This window comes from Polistes fuscatus, unplaced genomic scaffold, assembly GCF_010416935.1.
Source record: "Polistes fuscatus isolate 324 unplaced genomic scaffold, CU_Pfus_HIC Scaffold7, whole genome shotgun sequence".
NCBI classification, from domain to species: domain Eukaryota; kingdom Metazoa; phylum Arthropoda; class Insecta; order Hymenoptera; family Vespidae; genus Polistes; species Polistes fuscatus.
The window spans coordinates 33,699-56,644 of NW_025113151.1; the positions used below are offsets into that span (position 1 = coordinate 33,699).

General features: G+C 32.4%; 1 long non-coding RNA gene across 1 annotated transcript; it reads right to left on the reverse strand.

The window, feature by feature from the left end:
* Nucleotides 1-308: 308 nt before the first annotated feature.
* Nucleotides 309-1,191, reverse strand: LOC122524420. The gene is made up of 2 exons (XR_006305539.1): nt 735-1,191; nt 309-644 (listed from the first exon to the last, which is right to left on the reverse strand). It is a non-coding gene; the product is annotated as an uncharacterized LOC122524420 (long non-coding RNA).
* Nucleotides 1,192-22,946: the final 21,755 nt, after the last annotated feature.

Genomic DNA, 22,946 nt, shown 5'->3' on the forward strand with positions numbered 1-22,946 from the left:
AACACCACCACCACCAATATTACTACTACTACTGCATCACTAACAACAACAACGTAACCAGTACAATCACTGACACAACAGCACAACAACCACTATCATCGACTTGGACGAGACACACGTTGTTGCTTTTCGCGCATGTCAGAAAGTCTAAGAGAGAGAGAGAGAAAGGTTGAGAAGAAAAGACACCACAGGGTTTGGGTTGGGCTAAGTCCGTGCCACCGTTGGGGCCGGGGCCACAATTACACAGAGTGCGCTGTCGACAGAGCCCTTTCAGCCTCTCTTTCTCTCTCTCTTTCTCTTCTCTTCTCTTGGAGATGATGGATTTGTTGTCTTCCTGGGTTCTCCGGCACATTGTAAACCCACCGGACCGTCAACGTTGCATCGCTACAACCAACCACGCTAAATACAGAGGGTGCTCTCTCTTCTCTTTTTTTCTCTTTTCATCTCATCTCATCTCATCTTTTTCTTTTTCCCTTTAAGTGTCTCCAAGTGTACGTATTTGTTTGTTTGTTCGTTCGTTCGTTTGTATTGCACGTAACAAGGGTTCACATACACCAGGATGCTCGGACTTTAGCCAATGTGTTTGTTGTTCCTGGCCGACGTTTACGATCACAGGGCTTACGAATGAAAAAGAATCCAGCAGTCTTCAAAGAGAAAAAGATCTAGGTGTATATATATATATATATATATACGAAAATTGTAGTCGATGGGAAAAACGTGAAAAGGGTTGTTACCACTGCGATATATATCTCTCTCTATCCTTTTTCCTCTCTTATTGGATGTCTACTTGAATTTTTGGTTTCCTTTTTTTAGGAAAGATAAGTCACTCGCGTTTGAAGAACTAATCGTTACGATATATACAGAAAAATAATTCTATCCGATATAGAATAGGAATGTAAAAAAGAAGTGTGTTTTCAGCAATTTGTTTTTTTTATTTTTGATCAGATCAAATCCTACGAAAGATTTCATTAAAATGATTAATTCTTATTGAGAGCGTAGGAAAAATACTTAGACTATACTTTCGCGTAGTTAGTTTCTCGTAGACTGGGATCTTGTAAACTGGAGGATGCGTTGAAGGGTCATCGTTGGCTGATTACGCGAAAACGAGTCTGTTTGCTGGTGAACCGAAGACTTTAGCAAAGGAACGAATGGGAAAGAGCGAGAAGGAGAGAATGAGAGATGGACAAAGACAGAGAATGAAACTCGTCGATCGACGTGGCACGCGTGGTGGGGTGTCGGGGTCACTCTTCTCGAGATACACCGTCCGCCTTGAGCTACGAGGGTAAGACCTCAGTGCCCTGCCGCAGTCCGGGTCCCCCGATTAAGAGGTTTCTTCCTTATAGTCGTCTGCTTGTGCTTGCTTGCTTGCTTTCTTGCTTGCTTGTATGCTTTCTTGCTTGCTTGTATGCTTGCTTGCTTGCTTCTCGCTCAACCGGGAGGATTCTTTCTTTCTTTCTTTCTTTCTTTCATTCTTTCTTTCATTCTTTACTCCCTCTCAAAGACTCTGTGCCTTTCCCTCGATCTCTTATTCCTACTCTTCCAGACAGCGTGTCTGCGAAACTCGAGATACAAACTGGCGCTATGTTACGACTACTCATCGTCTGCCTGATCGTGGAATCTTTTTCTAATCTTTTTTCTTTTTCTTATTCTTTTTTGATTGGAAAATTCATTCGGTTGATCTGTTGTTACCTGATTATGATCTTAGAAATGACGAAGTAATATGACATTCGTTTTTATTGTAATTGATTTTTGTAATTTTGTTTAAGGATTAAAAGAGAGATTTAATTTATTAACGAGATTTATATGCAGTTTTAGTATTTTTAATAATATTATTATAAATTATACGGAGAATAGACTATTCTTTTTTGATTGGAAAATTCATTCGGTTGATTGGTTGTTACCTGATGATGATCTTAAAAATGACGAAGTAATATGACATTCGTTTTTATTATAATTTATTTTTGTAATTTTGTTTAAAGATTAAAAGAGAGATTTAATTTATTAACGAGATTTATATACAGTTTTAGTATTTTTAATAATATTATTATAAATTATACGGAGAATAGACTATTCTTTTTTGATTGGAAAATTCATTCGGTTTATTGACTGTTACCTGATGATGATCTTAGAAATGACGAAGTAATATTTCGTTTTTATTGTAATTTATTTTGTAATTTTGTTTAAGGATTAAAAGAGAGATTTAATTTATTAACGAGATTTATATACAGTTTTAGTATTTTTAATAATATTATTGTAAATTATACGGAGAATAGACTATTCTTTTTTGATTGGAAAATTCATTCGGTTGATCTGTTGTTACCTGATGATGATCTTAGAAATGACGAAGTAATATGACATTCGTTTTTATTGTAATTTATTTTTGTAATTTTGTTTAAGGATTAAAAGAGAGATTTAATTTATTAACGAGATTTATATACAGTTTTAGTATTTTTAATAATATTATTGTAAATTATACGGAGAATAGACGTAAAGAAATGTATTTGTAGTGACAGGATTGATGAAACGTATTCTAAGAATTTGGATGATTTCTTTATCAATTGTAAGGTCGTTAAAGTCAATGAAACTATTTTCTATAGTTGTTCAACTAGAATCGATTTGATTGAGTAGAATGGGAAAACATTATTTAGTTTCTTATGAGACAAATATTTCAATCGAATGTAGGACACTGGGCCAAGGTTCAAGGTTTCTTCTGATATGAGACAATTAAATGATTGATTTAAATTAACATTATTATTATTATTATTATTACTATCGATATTGTTATCATTATCATTTTATTTTCATTCGAATCTGACTCTGTTACAAATTTTTCTCATCTAACGGCATCCATTTAACACGGTTCAATCAACTTGAACACAACCTTTGAATATCATAAATTTAATTCCCCTCATTTTGTACTATTTTTAAATTTTCCCCCAATCATTAATCGTATACAACAAGTAATACATTATGATATAGTTTAATATTCCTAAACTCTAAAGAATCATCGAAACTTAAACAAACCTAATCGTAATCTACAATCTCCTCAAATTTGTTTCAAACAAACGATTCTTTTCTTTTTCAAACTTTTTATTTCTTTTTTTTTTATTAAATTCGTTGATCAGCCTAAACAAAAAAATCATTCGAATAAATTAATATGTTTTTTTTCGTCGAAAGATTTTCTTCAAATTTGTTGGTTAGCCTAAAAGATGTTCTCGAGACTGTGTTTAGGGTTATCCCTTTTTTGATTCTAAGAACTGTAAGTTTCTTTCTCGTTACTTTGTAGGGACCGAATGGAAGGTGGAACAAACGGATGGGTATCCATGGACTGTGGAGGTTGGGCTGCCTTCAGAGATAGATGGGAGTTTCGTGGTACGCGCCCACATAGCAGCAATGTAAGTCATGCTTCTTTATGGGCCGGCTCGTGACCCCGCTACTTGTAAACCGACTAAAGATTCAGAAATAACCGTCCTCTGTTGTGCTAAGGTTCGCTCTCGCTCGTCTCCCTTTTCGCCCTTTTCTTCTTCTTCTTCTTATTCTTATTCTTATTTTAGGTTATCTTTTTCTATCTTTCTCTTTCTCTTCGACCCTATATCGGCGAACGAGTGACCGTGGTTGTAATTTATCCACCGTAATACGATCGAGACGATGGAATTGCGAGGAGTCACCGCGACTATTCTACAAACGGGAACGCCATTGGTGGTCGTTGTTCGTGAAAAGGTACCGGGTTTAGGTTCCAATGACTTACGATAGCTACTTTCGAGAAATGGTGCCAATGGTAATCATATCACCATATATATTTATGTATATTATTTCAATTCAATCTAAGTTACTTCATTTAATTCACACACGTTTGCGTTTTCAATAATGTTTCTTTTTATCGAACAGCATAGATTTTATATCCCATAATCGTGCATTCATGTTAATTAAATGATACGAATTATTTTGTTGAAATTTCTATAGGATTAATTTCTAAGAATATTTTGTAAATATTATAACTTTATATTCGAATACTCGACTCGTCATTTTTTTTATATCCAATATATTATTATATTTTATTTCGCGCGTTTGCTTTATTGAACAAATTCAAATGATTTAATTACAACGTTGTGAAATCATTCAAACGATATTTTATAAATATTTCAATCCCCATATCTATCCAAATACTTGACAATTTATTTAATATTAACATCAAACAAATGAGATATAAATTAATCGTACCCATAATTATGAAAGTGGTCTAAGTCATATATTTCTTGTTTCGAGATATTTAAAGGATTACATTTGAACATTAAATGAATGTTTGACAATATCGTGAAAATTACATTGAATTAATTAAGTTTAAAATAATGTAATATGAAATAACTAATAAACTAATTTCTGTTTTTTAATTTTAACTTAGACCACTTTCATAATTAGGTGGGCACGTTTGAAGATTTCAATTATATTACTAAAAATATGTGTTTTTATTTGATCATTTTAATTTAAAATCAAAAGTATATAATGTGCGATATAAAAAGTTCCTAGATCCTATTCTATTTCTCTATCTGTAGAACGGAAACAGATCTAAAAAAGTATTGTCTACCGAACGACGATCAAAGTTAGTACAATAGGCTTATTATACTACAGCACATAGTAGGAACCCAATTCAAAGCATCTGTCGATAGTAGTCGATAGATCTCTCTTTCCTCAGAGAAATCATACGCTCGTTTTGCCATTTCCACACTCTAACGGAATAACATTATGGTATTTCTCTCTCCTCTTCGATATCATCGTACGTGAAAACGACATACGCACGATCAATCATATCTTTCGTAGCGCATGGGTAGTACTCTTACTATAACACCATTGAAGGATATCGTGACTATTCAGCGTTTATTTATCATGTCTTTACTATTACCAATCGATCTTCACTTTATTCGTTCGTTTAACTTCCTCATTCTAACGTTATTTTCACTATCACAGTTTATCGGTTGATTCATATGTTTATACAATTGCATACGCCTACGTGTGTTTCATATCTATGGTTTATTATTTTGTTCATAAAATTTAGATTTAACTACTTGTAAGAGTTTATGAGAAATTTTTTACATTTTGGATAATCTGTAATATTAAATATCGATTTTTGTATTAATTTCTTTTTATTTCTTATAACCTTCTATTGTATAATCATATTTTTTAATCCACAGTCTTGAAAAAAATCTTTTCAATACGTTACAAATGTAAAATAATTTTCTTCATTATATTTATTATTAATCAATCAGTTATTTCATAGTAAGACATAATTCGTATCTTGTAACGTTAATTCACGATTAATAAATCATTTAAATTATGAAACAATACTTGTCAAAATTCCAGATGATTTTTTCCTTTCTTTTATAATTTTTTATTTTATCATACAAGCATATTTTCTTCTCTCTCTCTCTTTCTCTCTCTTTCTCTCTCTTTAAAAGCAGCAAAGTGCTACGCTGCATCTGTACTTAACGTCGATATAGATTTCGTGACATGAGTGTCATTTAGAAACTCTCGTGGCTATCAAAAAGGCCAGGTGAGAGGCGTCAAAGGGTCTCTCATTGTCCTAATCCGCAACCATCAGCAGGTTCGAGTATCTTTCTCTTTTTCTGTCTCCTTTTACAATCCACCCAGCCACCCCCTGACTACCACCGCTCAGTATTCTATCATCGATTAATCGAACGGTGTCGAATATCGGTGTAGCACGTGTAATACGTTCTGATTGTTCTCTCTCTCTCTCTCTCTTTTCCTCTTTTTATTTTTTTATATTTTTTCTATTTTATCCCTCAATCATTTTTGTCTCCTCCTTCACTCGCATTTTCGGACTCGAGTAACGACGCATTGATCGTAATAATATCACTTAATCGATACCAACGCATCCGGAAATGAACATACACTCGTATGCATGCGTGAAAAATATCATTTAATTCGTACAGTGTCAGTCAAAAGTTTGTTAAATTTTTTATTTAACAAAGTAATACATATGGGATGCGAGCACCTCCAAGCCAAACTTAAATAGGCGTTCGTGAGGAGATTAGACGGTGAGTCCTGGATAGCTAAATGGTTAAAGAGCAGTCAGTCGCGCGGAAAGCGGAAATTCCGGGTTCGAGTCCCGGTGGGTCCAGAGTCAGTCCAACGGCCCAATTTTTTCACGATTCCTACATACATAATTTACTAAACAAAAATGGTATCAATGATTTATACGATTATCCTAAAATTGGTGGGGGGTGTACATAAATAAATTATTATCAATAAATTTAATATTAAAAAATATATTTTATATAGGGTGGGAGTGGTGATTCTCAAAAATTAGAAACAACATTTATGAGTAAATATTAAATATAAATAGATATAGGTAATTATATTATGTTAATACATTTTAATAAGTTCAATTGTTTTGTTTCTTCGAATGAAGTTTTCAAAAAATAAGAAATAAAATAAGTAAAATGGGGTTTCGTATCTTTGAAAGGTCGTTCAAATCGATTCTCGTTTCAACGTAACTCGTTCTCGTCTGAACGTAAAAAATAAAAAATAGGGAGATAAAAAGAAAGGAAGGAAAGAAAGAAAGAATGAGATAAAGGGAGAGAAAGGGAGAGAAAGCAAAGGCAACGATTACCAGTCGTACGTGTTCCCGTAGTGGATCGTCGACTGAAAGAACCGGCTATTTCATTAATGTTTCTCTGCGACTCGAGTCGGCCTTCCTATAGCATTATCGGCTAAACACCGCTCTCATTGTTGCAAGCAACAACGACGACGATCCGTAGTAAAGAAAAAAATTAAAAAAAAAAAGAGGAAAAAAAAGGACGAGATAACTCCGAGAGACTCGTCCTTAGGAATGCCGAGGACGTGCCAACCCACTCGACGACGTAATCACGAATATCGAATTACAATTCTACGCAGTCCTCCTGGGTATATTATGCTGTAATTTTACTTAAAGTTGTTGTTCATCAACGAAAATAATAATAAATAACAAGTAGAAGCGAATTATGATCGATAGATAATTAATTAACATTTTTTATTTTCATCTATGTGTCGGGGATCTTTTTCTTTTTTCTTATTTTTGTGTGCGTGTGTGTGTTTTGTGTTGAACGTTTTTATTTAATAATTAAAAGTGAGAAGTAAATTATATTGAATGAATAATTAAAATTTTATTTTTTTTTGTCGAACGTTTTTATTTAATTTAATTTATATTTCTTTTAATTGTAACAAGTATTATCGGGTATTACGACTTTTAACATTTGTTAGGTCTCGTAATAGAGTATCGTTAGGCGAATTCCTATTTTAGAAAATAGGAAATATTATTAGTAACCAATAGGGATTAGTTTTAAACAATCGAAAGTATTTTTATCATTTTAATTAATATCTTTAAACGTTTCAATAACAAGGTGCTTTTAAATATATCTTTGATTAAATACACCGTCAATGATATTAATGAAAAATTTTATTAATAATAATAATCATTTAAAATACCTTAACGTAAATTCGTCACATATTCGAATATTAAACGGATAAAATATTAATTACTTTTTCCCCCAGTAACGAGACAATTGTTCCAAATCCTTGAACCACGTTAAAAGTTCAACCATTGTCCAAAAATAGCATTACGTCGGTATTGTTAAACGCTTATAAAAATAAATCAATTCTACCATAAAAAAATCTTTTCTCCACCCTTCTCCCTTTGATCACTTTGCAAAATTAATTGACAAAAAAAAAGAAAAAAATTAACATATATATATATTGATTTATGTAAAATTTGCAGAATGTGTTAAACGAAATATCGAATTTACTATATTCAAGGTAAAAAAAAAAAGAAAATAAATAACTCGAGAAAGGAACGTTCGTATAATTAAATAACACACACACACATACATACGTTAGTTGATATTTTAATATTTCGCATATATATACATTTATATATTGGAGAAATAATTGGAATACGTATGCATTGACATTTAACTCTTCAGCATGGTCTCGCATAATCGTTGAAATGGTTTAATGCCAATTCGAACGATGTCCCTCATCCGGTCGCGAAACGATTACAATTCGGCTGCACACATCGTTATCAAACCGATCGAATCTACTGCACACGTTAATATCCGTTATATTCAAGTCCCCTTTTACAATTCCGTTAAATTCTCTATCGAAAAATTCTTATCCATTATGATATTACTCGTACTTTTTCAAATATGCATATATACCATGTATAATACATTTCCGGTCAAAAAAAAAAAAAAGGTTCCAAATCGTTCAATCGATTCATAGAAACGTTCAAATCAAAATCTATAAAAATGTACAAAATAAAAATATTTAACGCGTTTCAAGAATATTCGAAATATATTGATCGATAACTCAACTCAAATTTTACTATTATTCAACGTAGATATGATTTATGGTTTTTTTTTTTTTTAATTATACTATTTCGTTCGGCTGAGATTTATTTCTCGCGTTTTACTCTTTCGTATTATAATAATTTTAATTTTCTTTTTCTTCATTGGCAAATATAAATTCATCGAATTATATTTCGTTAAATTATAATCACTTACGAGTGAGAAAACGATTTAATCGTTAATTTTGTATGAATTTAAAAAATTCGAATTAAAAAAAAAAATAATAAATTGGAGAGAGGTCGTTGATAATATTATAGTTAACGTGAAATAGAATACAATAGAGATAGTCGTACTCTTGGAAGTGATTAACTGTTAGGATGGTTATGTTAATTACTTAACAGTTAGAACGTTTCATCGACACCACCGTAATTTGCGATCGCATGAGTTACGTTCTTCTTTATCTTAGCGCGTGTAGGTTGAATGAGAGAAACGTGAGAGAGAGAGAGAGAGAGAGAGAAAATGTAAAGAGGAAAGGAGTATAATACAATGCGCATTATTCTGCTTGGAGATGAAAGCTCGAAGAAAATAATATTCCGAAGAGAATACAAGTATAGCATAGTGCAGGCATTGATACGTCTATATCGGTTATCTTTATCGTTTCTAAATGCTTTTTCATCGAATGATGGCTACCACGGAATAAAAAAAAAAATAAAAGTAAGAGAAAAAAATGACGAGAGAGAAAGAAAACGAGTAAAATAAAATATAAAAATGGAAGGTGTAAAATAAAAGTTGAAATCGCGTTGCGATTTTTCCATATCTCGATACAGAAGGGTGGGTGGGTGGGGGTGGGGGGTTGGTATAGGGATACGATCAAGTTTTTCAAGAACTTTCTATCTTATTCTGAAGTGTTCAAAATCGTATCTCTAGAATGAGGAAAATATAAGAAGAAAATAAAGAATAATAATAATAATAATAATAAAGAAGAAGAAGAAGAAATATGGTAGTAGTAGCAGATATCAAAATTGAGATTTAAAAATGAAAGAGACAAATCTAAAAAAGATTATTATTCTTCTAATCTAATAAATAAATAATCTAATAAATTAAAAGATTATTATTATTTCTAATCAGAATAATTATAATGGGAATAAATCAAATATTCGTGCACTTTATTGCGTTGTTTCAGATACGTGCAATTTTTTCGAATTCGATGATATTACTTTTATATTCAAGTAATGAAATGTTAAATAAAAAACGCACGAACTTATTTTGGATGATTCACCCCAATAGACGAATTATAATTGTGAACGTATGAAAGGTGGTATGAGGAAATAAAAAATTAAAAAAAAAGAATTTCGAAGAGAATAAAATAAAGAAGAATAAAAAGTTGACATTGGTAGGATAGATGAAAATGATAAAAAAGAAAAAAAAAAAGCAAGTAAAAAGAGAGTAAGTAAAGAGATCGATTCGCATTAGTTGAACACGAAACCGTAGATCGGTGAAGAAGAGAGACTTGGACACTCGAGCGTTAAAAGCACGACTCGTTCAAGGATAGTACGAATGAACGAATGAATGAACGAACGAACGGATGAACGAATGAACAAACGGAGTATCGTGAAGGTACCGACATCGGAGACGACGAGTGGATGCTTCGAGAAAGCCTCCTCCTCCTCCTCCACCTCCTCCTCCACCTCCTCCTCCACCTCCTCCAAAGTGCATATACACATTTCTCTCTTTATCTTTTTCTATCTAACAGTCTTGTTCACTTCGATACCTCACCATCTTCCTATTTCTATCTTTCTTTAGATCCAACCCTTCTTCCACCCCCACCCCACCCCACCCTGAAGATTTTGGGCTGTATGTATAATACATTCGTCCAACAATACTTCTTTCCTTCCTTCTTGATTTTGATTATCCATATCGTTTCTAAAAAATGTTCTGTTACGAAAGAAAATTTCTTAGGAAATAAAATGCATCTCCACGTGTTGATTTGCATGAATATTTTCCTCCTAGTTTTTCGGGAATGAGAAAGAATGATGCATGGAATTGAATGAGAACGATGTTGGAAGAGACTATAGTATTCTCTTTTGCATTTTATCTTTCTATCATTCTCATTTGGTGATTGAATATTTTGAAGAATATTTTTCACTCTTGTTTGCTTCAACATTTAGCCTCTTACTTATTCCTATCATTCTGAAAAATTTTCAACCGTATGCTTGCAGATTTACGATAACCAAAATTCATCCAACAATCCAATTCTCCCATCTATATCATTTTCTAGAAAAATATTAGGAACAAATATTGAAACTTTAGGCTATTCCTAGTCTTGGAAAATAAAACGCATCCATGACATTCTCGTCACCGATGGTTAAAATAGAAAAAAATAAGTACGAAATAGAATGAGAATGATGTTGGAAAACTAACATCATCTCTCTCTCTCTTGCATTCTATCTTTCACTATTATTCACTTCAAAATTCACCCTCTTCCTTATTCCTATCATTCTGAAAAATGTTCAACCGTATGCTTGCAGATCTACGATAACCAAAATTCATCCAACAATTTGATTCTCCCATCTATATCATTTTTTAGAAAAATATTAGGAACAAATATTGAAACTTTAGGCTATTCCTAGTCTTAGAAAATAAAACGCATCCATGACATTCTCGTCACCGATGGTTACTCTTCGAGAAAAATAGAAAGAAACAAGTATGAAATAGAATGAGAATGATGTTGGAAGACTTACATCAGCTCTCTCTTTCTCTTGCATTCTATCTCTCTGTCTCTCTCATACTCTTGCAGAGAAGAAGAAGAAGAAGCTGGGTACCAAGAGTTATCCGGGGGATACCGCTAAAGAGGCAATTACGAGAACTCTCTTTCTCTCTTGCTGGAGGACGCTCGTAAAAGTTAGGGCGAACGAACGAATAAGAAGGTCCCCATACCACCCACCTCCTCCTCCTCCCCCTTTACCCACCCCCTTCTCCCAGTTCGAGCATCCGAAGTACGATGAAGGAAGACGGAAAACGGAATAAGAAAGATGAGAGAATGAGAAAGAGAGTGAGAGAGTGAGAGAAAGAGAGTGAGAGAGAGAGAGAGAGAGAAAGTAAAGTCCCCATAGTCGAGCTCGCGAAAGGATCATCGAGTTGAGGAGTCTCTTGAAGATTCTTGCCCGAAGGCGGCGTGTCATCGGTTAGCTCTCTTCTCTTTTCTCATTCCTCGGCCTCGGACCTAACCGTGCCGAATTCGCAGATGTTAGGACTGACGTGGTGATGGTTATGGTGGTGGTGGTGGTGTGTGCCTCGTGCTGCCTTCCAGCTGATCAAGATAGTCTTCTTTGTGAACTATAGGGCCAAGCCTCTTCTCTCTCTCTTTTTCTCATTCTCTCTCTCTGTCTGTTCTTTTTCTTGTTTTTGTCTTATTCTTGTTTTCATCTTCTGCTTCGAGCTCTTTACGACAAACCTATTCTCCTGAAACGATACTCAAACGATTTCGACCCCTGGTAATACAAGTTTAACAACGGTTTAGTTACTATTGGCTCGAATTGGAATCTTCTTGACCGTTTATATTTTTCATTTGCAATAATGTCTAAGGTTTTTTCTTTGAAGGATTATTATTGTTTTCCTTTTTGTCTTCTTTTTATTCGTAATAATTGAGACTATTGTTGAGATTATTATTGATGGATTTGAATATTTTAGTTGTTGAGGTAGTTGTTAGAAATATATGAAACATTCTACACGGGTATTTTTGATTTATCGAATCGATACTAAATGGTCTTGCTTATTTAATTTTTGAAGTTATACTTCTTTTGGCGCGTTGGGGAAAATGTAATGGGGAATGATTTTGTTCCGAGCGTCTGGAAAAATGACACCATGAAGTTTGTCGGTATTTACGACGCGCGGCAAAGCAATTTCAAGTATACGGCATGAAGTTGTCTTTCTCTTCTTCTTCCCCCTGTTTTTCTCAAGCGGGTCACCCATCCAAATACTAATCGTACTCAGCGCTGCTTTACTTAAATGATCGAAGCGGGAAGTAGTTCTATCACCGCGCCATGACAGTTGACGCATAAAATATTTCGATATATCTCCCTTATATTTAGTATGGACCGATTGAAAATATGTTTCCTTTCTTTTTTTTGTTAAATAAATAAATAATAATAATTAGTTGCTTATGTTTTCATACTACCAATCCAATATTTTTTTGAAGTTATTTTTGAGGTTATGTTCGTTTCGATACGCCAAAGAAGTATAACTTCTTACGTGCGTACATAAGTACACACACCAGTTTTTTTTTTTATTATCGATATTCAATGTCGTTTTTTCCAAACCAAAGACAATCCAATAAGCTATTCGAAAAATTCGTGACTTCGTTGAAAATTAATACAATTGAAAATTCTCAAATCACTTACAGATTTATACAACCGATAATTTTAATAGATGTTTATAAAAAAATCTAAGAAAAAGAGATCAAACGAAAGTAAACGGAAGAAAGAAAAGAGAAATAAAACGATTAGACAGCAATCTAACTTAAAAAACAAGAATCAAGAAGATTGACCATAGTAAAAAAAAGAAAAAGAAAAAAAGAAAAAAAAAGGAGGGACGACGAACCATTGAAATTCGAAGTCCGACCGGAAAAGTATTCTCATCCCTGCCATCTTCATTCTTCTTTTTCTTCCTCGTCGTCTGAATATATCTCGTAGTTTTCCCTGAACGTTTGGTGGTAGGTTGTCGGTGGAGTCGATAATCCGACTTGGTGCTTGGACTCTTGGGGTGGATTTCTGGTGACTGGTGGTGAGCAAGGGGGAGAGGGGGTGGGAATGAAGGGGAAAGAAGGGACCAACATCGGACCAAGGGTGGACGATCAAGGGGTAGATTGATCCGTGGTCATCCTAGGCTCTTCCTCCTATCCTCTAACAATGTTCTTCTATCTTTCTCTTACTTTCATTCTTGAAACATCTACTGTCTCTCTTTTCACTTCTTCTTCTTCTTCTTTTTTTTATTATTTTGTTCTTCCCTTACCACAGAAATACACTCAACACAGTTGTCCATCCTTTTTTCTCATCTCCCAAGACATATTTTACACACACACACACACACATACGTATACTCGTTTGTCCCTTTATTTCTTTCTCTTTCTATCATTGTGTGTGTCTTACTTCTTTGTCTTTAGTATTGTCTTCCGTATCTCTGTCTATCTCTTTTTAGATGTTTCAATGTGTTTCTCTGTTTAACACACACACACACACACACACACTACTCGAGCAAACCTGCCGGTCCACCCACTTCATTTACGAGCAGGAATCCAACGACTAGGATGAGAGATACTAGCAGAACGAGCAGGACTTCCTCGTACTTTCCCTTCTATTTCGTCCTTAAGTGAAATCCTGGCATCAATCTTACTAACGACCTAGGATTAACGCTAATTTGTCGACCGCGCGATATTGCCGAATCGTCGGGATATCTTTGTTCTCCTTCTCTTATTTTCCTCTCTCTCTCTCGTTCTCTCTTATATTGTCTGTCTCAATCTATCCCGTTTTCTCTTTTCTCACCCTTTAGGGAAGTTTCTCTCATCGTCGTACCTTAGGTCGAATTTCGAATGAAACTCTTAGTAGAAAGGAGAGGTGGGTGGGGGTGGGTGGGGGGTCCTTTGGTAATTGTCCGAGTCGAAATTAACAACGAATATTTTTTGGACGATTGGATATTAAAATAAATTATTTAATTACACTGTTTATTGTTACATGTTAATTAAATATAAGATAGTAATTTGTTGTTAGTTTGTTTGTACTAATAGGGTATACGATCAAATTTATTATTGTGGTTATTTTGGTGTATATTATTATATTATATTATTATATATAATAATATAATAATAATTTAAAATTAAAAAAAAAAATTAAATTAAAAAATATATTATTATATATAATAATATAATAATAATAATATAATAATATAATAATATAATAATATAATATATATATATATATTTCTTTGATAAAATAATGTATCGAATGAAAAATAAATTGATCGATAAAACATATAAATAACGTGACAGATAACACGTGTATTATAAAAAAAACAGTTTAACAAATAGTATACTAAACTGGTCGTCGTTTCATTGTCAACATTTATAGGACCGAATCGGGAACAGTAATCGTGGTTTGCTCGGTTTATTACTGCTAATTAATGGACTCAGAGGCGCCTCCTGACTCGGACGTGGCAACATGTATATTCCACCTAACCGCAAGTGTATGTATCTGTCTCTGTCTTTGTCTGTGTGTGTATCTATACATCTGTGTATGTAACGTTTGCTCCATATCTGTCAGAAACGCGTCACGGAGTCACGTTTTACGAACGCTCGTAATCGTCCTACGTGCTTCTACATGTTCCATCGATTCATCCTTGTCCCGTAACTATTCCTATTAACTCACCAACCTAACTTACACACACCATGTCTTACTTTTCTTTTTTTTTTTTTTTCATCTCACTTCATATTCGAACGAATATAATATGTACGTTACATACTTACACCGATATACTTTTTATTTTTCCATCACCATCATCATCATCATCATCATCATCATCATCATTATTATCATTATCCGCTAACTTCATCTTTATCTTATCAATTTTTTTTCTTTTTCCTCTTTTATTTTTCATTATTTTTCTACGATCTTTTTTTTCTTCTTCTTCACACATAAGTAAGTATTTCCGTTATATATTCTTATCGTCTTCTTTTTTTTATTTTATTTTTTATAATCGTTATTCATAATTCTTATCTCATTCTTAATTTTTTCTACTTCTTCTTCGTATTCGTCAATTTTATTTTTCTCGACTATCAATTCGTGTATATCTTCATTTTCTTCTTCCTTAATCCTCGCCATCTTCTTCGATAATTTCCGTTTTACTTTTCTTTTTATCCACGTTGCAGTCTTTTTTTCCATTTCATTAACATTTTCTTTCTTTTTTTTCTTTTTCTTTTCCTATTTACAATCTTTCTTCTTCACATTCTTATCATCCTTTTTCTACTCTTTATATTTCTTTTCTTTTTTTTCTCTGCCCAAAGCCTTATCCACGATATTTCTCTCAGTTCGATAATCTCGTCATAATGGCTTTTCGTTTCGGTAAGGAGAACGAAGGAATTGCGAAGAGGGGCGGGGAGGAGGCAGAGGGGGCAGAGGGGGAGTAACAGAGGGTGGGTATCCCAGCACGTAGTACTTAATCGCCTCGAAGATTATTAAGAAGGGACGAATATGCAAAGTGCCTTTTTCCTCTAACGTCATTCCTACCACCATCCTTCGTTTCTGTTAGAACGGGGGTGGTGTGAACGGGGGGTGGTGGGTTTGAGTAGAAGATTGTCGGTATATCGGAGCCTCCTTTCGCATCATATTCCAACGCAATCGTTTTACGAGGCTCGTTAAAATATTATTCGGGCGTAAGTTCTTGGTGACATGCGGCGCCTTATGGCAACGTTTACCTAAAAAGACAGAGAAAGTGTGTGTTTGTGTGTGTGTGTGTGTGTGTAAGAGAGAAAGAGAGAGTCTGTTCTCTCGTCTATGCAAAATAATCGCTTCTTAATTGCAGAGTAATTGGGAATTCGGTATCGGCATCCTTGTCTGTTCTATAATCTTCAGTATGGTTTGGGAACGTTCAGTAGTGGTAGTTGTAATTGTAGTGGTAGTGGTAGGCTCCTGTTTAAATCGACACCGTCTGTCGACCGCATTATCCAAAAGGGAAGTCAAAGTTAACCCTTTTCCTAAGGTGCGGAAAAATCTTAGTTGGAATCTTCCAGACGGAATTATCCAACGACGGCTGGGATACGTTTTTTTCAGGTTTTTTATCTGATTTTTTCGAAACTATCGTTAAGTTAGCCTAGTTTGTTGGTTTTGAGTTAGATTTTAACATTGTGTCAGGGTAAAACAATGTATATGGGGTGTCTTATGGTACTTTGAGTTAATTAAAATAGGTGTCGTAGGAAGATTGGACGGGTTAAACAATTTTATTAAACGTTATTTTGATCTTGTTGAAGGTTTCGTCCCTTTCATTGGGATTTTGTCAGCAACTCGATCTTTTTTGTTCATGATTATTTATACACTTTATAGAAGACATCTATTCTTATAAATAAAATGTTAGTTAATAAAATTAAGTTAATATTTGCTGATACCTTTTTTGTTTTGGGTACAAATAGTGTGTAAAAAATGTGTACACCATGTGATACTAATAATGTTTGGTACTGTTTTTCTTTTGTTTTTCTTTTGTCTTTTGTCATTTATTTTTACTTTTGTGAATAAATGTTTAATGAAAGTGTATTGTTTGAATTTTTGTTGAGATGGTATGGGACAAATTATTTGATTTATTCATTGATACGATTCTTTTCGGTGTTTCTTTCGTTGGATCGTTGAATTTTCGTTATGAACATGTTTTAAATTCTTATAAATATCGTAAATTTGTCTTGAGACATTTGTTCGTATACATTTCTAATGATAATGATAAGGGTTGACAATTAATGTTATTTTATATCACAAGCAGTATGCATCGATGCAAAAATTTCATAATAATTTGTATAAATGCGGAGTTGAAATTATTAATAAAAATTTCACGAAACTCTTATGGTAAACCTTGATCAACAAAATATTTTCAACTCGTACAACATAACTATTCTTTTTCATTAAAATCATTTTTAACAACAATCTATTAACGTGCGAGTGAATAATTACAATCCAATGTTCTTGATCATTCAAATTAGAAGATTCAAATTCAAAATAATATTCCACGAATAACCATTGATACCAACTATCATTCTCATATCACAGAATTTATTAAATCAAGTATAATAAATTTAGATAGGAAAAACAATATTCGACGTGGAAACATTGGGAAGGCACTCGCACGTACACAAAAGACATTATTATTATCACGGTCTATCTAAGCACACTCTCTTTCCTTATATCGAGGAAGTAAATTCACCTAACGTTAAAGAACAAAAAGAACAAACAAAAAAATAGAAAAAAAGAAAAAAAACCCATAGAAAGCGAACACACTGTCGGCGGTATACTCGTACGTTGTGTTAAGGGTTCTCGATGCACAACACACTCGTGCATTTAGAATTCGCGTTGGAGAGTGTGCTGGTGGTGCACCAACTGGTGGCAAGAATAATAGCAAAGAGTATGTGTGTACAAGAGAGAGAGAGAGAGAGAGAGAGAGAGAAAAAAAAATAAAGAAATAAAGAAAGAAAGAGATAGGAAATTCTCTCTTTCTATTTCTCTCTCTCTCTCTCTCTTACTCTCTGTTTTTCTGTTTCTCTCTTTCAGTTTCTTTCTCACTCTTGGTAGAATATTCTCCTTTCTCTCTGTTACCCTCTTCCTGGCACGGATAACACGTTGCAGTCCTTCATGTTGGTCGGCAGGAGGAACCCCGTGAACAAACGGGCCGCCAGGCAGCCTTATCTCAAGACGCTTTAATGTGTTTAACCCGGCGAAGATAGTGGACAATTTATTGCCCCCTATTTTAGGCTACCTCTCTCTCTCTCTTTCTCTTTCTCTTTCTCTTTCTCTTTCTCTCTTTCTATATCTACATATCTTTCTCTTTCTTTCTGGTTTATTCTTTTCTTCTTTAGCAATGCAGTTGTCCTCTTCTTCTCAGAAATTTCTCTCTCTTTCTTACAACGTGTATTCTATTTTCTCCCACTTTCTTTATCTATCTTCCAAACCCCCCTCCAACCCCTTTTTCCTCTGTTATTTTTATTATTTTATTTTTTTGTTGTTGGTTGTTTTATTCTTCTCCTCTTTAACACGCTATTGTTTTTTAATTACGTTCTACTTACGTGTTACTTCTGTTGACCCGGTTTAACTTTTTTTTTTTACAATTTTTATCCTATTTTTCTTGTCTCTCTCTTTCTCTTTTGTTTTTATTATTTAATCGTGTGATTATTTTTTTATTTTCATTTTTTATATATTCAATGTTAAAATATAATGAATAAATTTGATTCAATCGTAAATCTCTGATCGTGTCTCTCTTTTTTTTTTTATTATTTAATCGTGTCACTTTTGTTTGTTTTCATGTTTTTATATTTAATGTTAAAAAATATAATTAATAAATTATTCGATTAATTATTTTTAACGAAACACTATTGCACGATAGATAAATTACAAATTAAACGTGACAAAATGTAATTGTAAATGATTCAAATCACTTTTAAACGAATTCTTGTTTTCGATCGAATATTTCTTTTATTTTATCTTATTTTATTTTATTAATATAATTAATAAATTATTCGATTACTTATTTTTAACGAAACACTATTGCACGATAGATAAATTACAAATTAAACGTGACAAAATGTAATTGTAAATGATTCAAATCACTTTTAAAAGAATTCTTGTTTTCAATCGAAAATTTTATTTTATCTTATTTTATTTTATTAATATAATTAATAAATTATTCGATTACTTATTTTTAACGAAACACTATTGCACGATAGATAAATTACAAATTAAACGTGACAAAATGTAATTGTAAATGATTCAAATCACTTTTAAACGAATTCTTGTTTTCAATCGAAAATTTTATTTTATTTTATTTTATTTTATTTTATTTTATTTTATTTCTTTTGTCAAATATTCTTTTTCGGATGCAGAATTAAAGAGGTACACTATAATAGCGGCAGATGTTTTTCTTCTTCTTCTTCTTCTTTCATCTTCTTCTTCGAGATCGGGTCAGCAGGATTCTGAGCAGCACTCGTCCCTACGATTTACTGTTGGCTCGCGATGATAATGTCAGAAACACGTGCACTCACAACGACTCAAGTTTTCCCGAAAACCGAGATGGAAACCGGAGACCATTCTGTCCTCTGTCTCTTCGTTTCTCGTAAAGTCGCTCGTTTTTTACTCGGGAGGGGGAGGGGCAGAGGGAGGAAGGGAAAGGAAAGGGGGCAGGGCTGAAGAGTTAATTTTTTTTTATTTTTCTTCTTCTTATTCCTTTTTCTTCATACTTCTTCATGTAGGATAAGAAAAAAAACGAAGACTAAAAAATAAAACGAGAACAAGAGTTAGGAATTAACGTGTCACGTGTTGAACTAATAAAAATATATTCGAAATATAATATTGGGGAGGTGGGAGGTGCAAGGGGGTAGTAGAATTGATTTTCTTATTTTTTTTCTTCTTCATATTTCTTCACGTAAGACAGGAAAATAATAAACTTGATGTTAATTTTTTAATAATATGTAAACTCTAAGAAGAAAATTCATTTGATATATATAAATATTACATAAATAATACAATTATTTTTATCCACCCCGTACACGCTTAATTAAATATATTATTTAAACATTAGTAATACTTTTTTGTTAATACCTTTTTTTTTGTTATACAAAATCAAGAAAAAAAAAATAACAGAACATTTTTTAATCCACTGTACAATCAGTAATTCATATATAGTTTCAAAATATAAATCAGTTTCATATATTTTTCCAAATATTAATTACAAAATCTAATAACAACAGGGAACATAGATTTATCGTTTATGTCAAACAACAATATTTAAAAAAAAAACATTCCATTCCGACGAAACACATTTATCGAAAAGTATTTATTTTCACGTAACTGCCAGTCGTCACGTTTTGCGTTTATCGATGCAATCGAATGACCCAACGTACGAAAGAAAGAAAAAGAAAAAAATATGTATAAAAAAGTAAAGAAAAATTACATCTAGTAACAAAATAGTTAACGATCGTTCGTATGAGATTGGTGAAATCTTGTTGTGAATTGATATTGTGCTGAAGTATGGTTGAAACGTTGCGAAAACATCAATTGCACTGTTATTAGTGTTTGCATATATATATATGTGTGTATTACAATCCTCCCTCCCGCCCTCTCATTCCCTCCCTTTCCTTTTCTCCTTCCCTTTCTACTAAGTTCTTTCTCTTCGTTTGTAAACGTTATAAAATTCTGACATATTTACGACACACAGTGTATCGTTGGCATGTAGGTAGCATCGGGTTATCGTATTGTCGTCGTAATAAATAAGAAGGCATATCAGTATCTTGGTAATTAATTGTAAACTCAGCTGTACGAGACGTTTATCGATGGAACTTGCCATTCCTTGAATCTTGGTACCGTTTTCGCGATATCATATTATATGTATTGACTTTTATAATTAGTATAGACAAACGTATTATAATATGATATTTTTAAAAAGGTTTCAATTATATATAATCTATTGAAATTATTTTATATATGGAATTTATATTACTAAAATTATTTTTTTATTTTTATTATTTAATGACGCAACCCTGACGCATTTGTTCGTTCGAAAAACTCTCCCAATAAATTCGAGCTTCATTGTTTAACAAATCGAGAGGGCCCGGGATTCGAACCCAGGATCTTTCGCATACCGAAAGAACGCTCTACCACTTGAGCCACGAAGACCTGTTATTATTAAAATAATATATTATAATATTATGTTTTTCTAAAAAGGTTTCAATTAATCTATTGAAATTATTTTATATATGGAATTTATATTATTAATATTATTTTTTTATTTTTATTATTTAATGACGCAACCCTGACGCATTTGTTTGTTCGAAAAACTCTCCCAATAAATTCGAGCTTCAATTGTTTAACAAATCGAGAGGGCCCGGGGATTCGAACCCAGGATCTTTCGCATACCGAAAGAACGCTCTACCACTTGAGCCACGAAGACCTGTTATTATTAAAATTATATTATAATATTATGTTTTTATAAAAAGGTTTCAATTAATCTATTGAAATTATTTTATATATGGGATATATATTACCAAAATTATTTATACACATATACAATAATTAAAATATATATATATATAAATATTTTTTTTTTTAATTATAATTTATTAACATAAGATTTTTATTTTTGTCGTATGTGATATTAGTATATATGATAGTTTAATGAGAATAGAAATGTATCTTATCAAAAATATATGAAACATGAATATGAAATATAATGAAATAGAAAAAAAAAAATAACTTCAAAAAGGAAAATATTAAATTCTCAAATAACTGCATACTATGATAGATGGAAAAAGAAAATAACTTGTTACATTAGTTAGATGCAAATTGGTTTGTTTCTCAGCTCGTCTACCGTAAATAGTTTCGAGGTCGCGGTGCATGCTAGCTAGCTAGCTAGTATAGCGTATAAAGAAAAAGAATAAAATACTCTCTTATTCTTATTCTTCTTATTATTCTTTGGATGCCGATGCAATAGCATTCGCGTCCTCCCTCCTGCTTGCAATGAAATGTTCGACCTTTTCTAACGATTGCACGAGACGACGACGACGACGGACGAAAACAACGATGAACAAAAAGAACAAACACACACACACACACACACACATATATGAAAGAAAAAGTAAAAAGAAGAGGAAGAGAATGACGAGGACGATAAAGGACCAAAAGAAATATTGTCGATAATAGAGTTGCATCCTCGCGTACGAGTAAATGCAGGTGTGAACATTTACCGATGATGATTATACGCTTGAATAACAATTTATAAAAGTGTTCGTTGGCAGAGTCGTCTGGGGTTGGGGAGAGGGGGTGTGGGGAGTGGGGAGGGGGAGGGGGGAGGGGTTAGAGCATTAATATAGTCTCGTTACTCGGCATGCCTGACGAGCTTATGCTAGTTGTATAAATACGTAGGTTTTATTCACATACATCATCTACAATACGTATATGTATCTATTGATGTGTGTGTGTGTGTATATGTGGATATACATGTGTGGTTTAAAGTTGAATTCAATTTGATTCGTGAAATAATTAGATTTATTGTGAAATAATTAAAATCATTTTTTTTCGTTTTGTTTATTTTTTTTTTTTTTGAGGAAGTATATTTCAACATGGTGAATGGTGAATGGTAAAACGTGTACATATATATGTCGGTGAATGATCGAATATTTTGGTTCTTTTTGATTAGTTAGATAATATTTTGAGGTAACAAAATGTGAATCTTGATATTCTTCAATTTCGGTATTTTATGGTAACATATGCATTTATATGTGAATTTATATATATAATGTATTTTTATATATATTAATTTGTTTATATTTAATCATAAATATTTTATATTTAATTAAAATATATTTATATATGTTAATTTGTTTATATTAAATCATAAATATTTTATATTTAATTAATATATTTATATATATATATTAATTTGTTTATATTTCATCATAAATATTTTATATTTAATTAATATATTTATATATATTAATTTGTTTATATTTAATCATAAATATTTTATATTTAATTAATATATATATATATAGTTGATGTATACCATACATACATATGTACACACATATACATATACATATGCAAGATTAAATCTTTCTTAAACTTTTTTGATTCCCCCATACTGTACATAGTACAGCTAATAAATTTATAATAATATTAAGGAACGGAAATATAATGATCAGGTTGTCAATGCAGGATTTGATCCTTTGATCGATCGATCGATCGTTTAAAAGATATTTTATTTCGAATATTTTTCTTTTTTATAAATAAATTATATACAATACAACGAAGAAAACGTATAGGTGGTGCATACCCAACGTGCATACGCGTAAATACCAATTTGAAAATACTA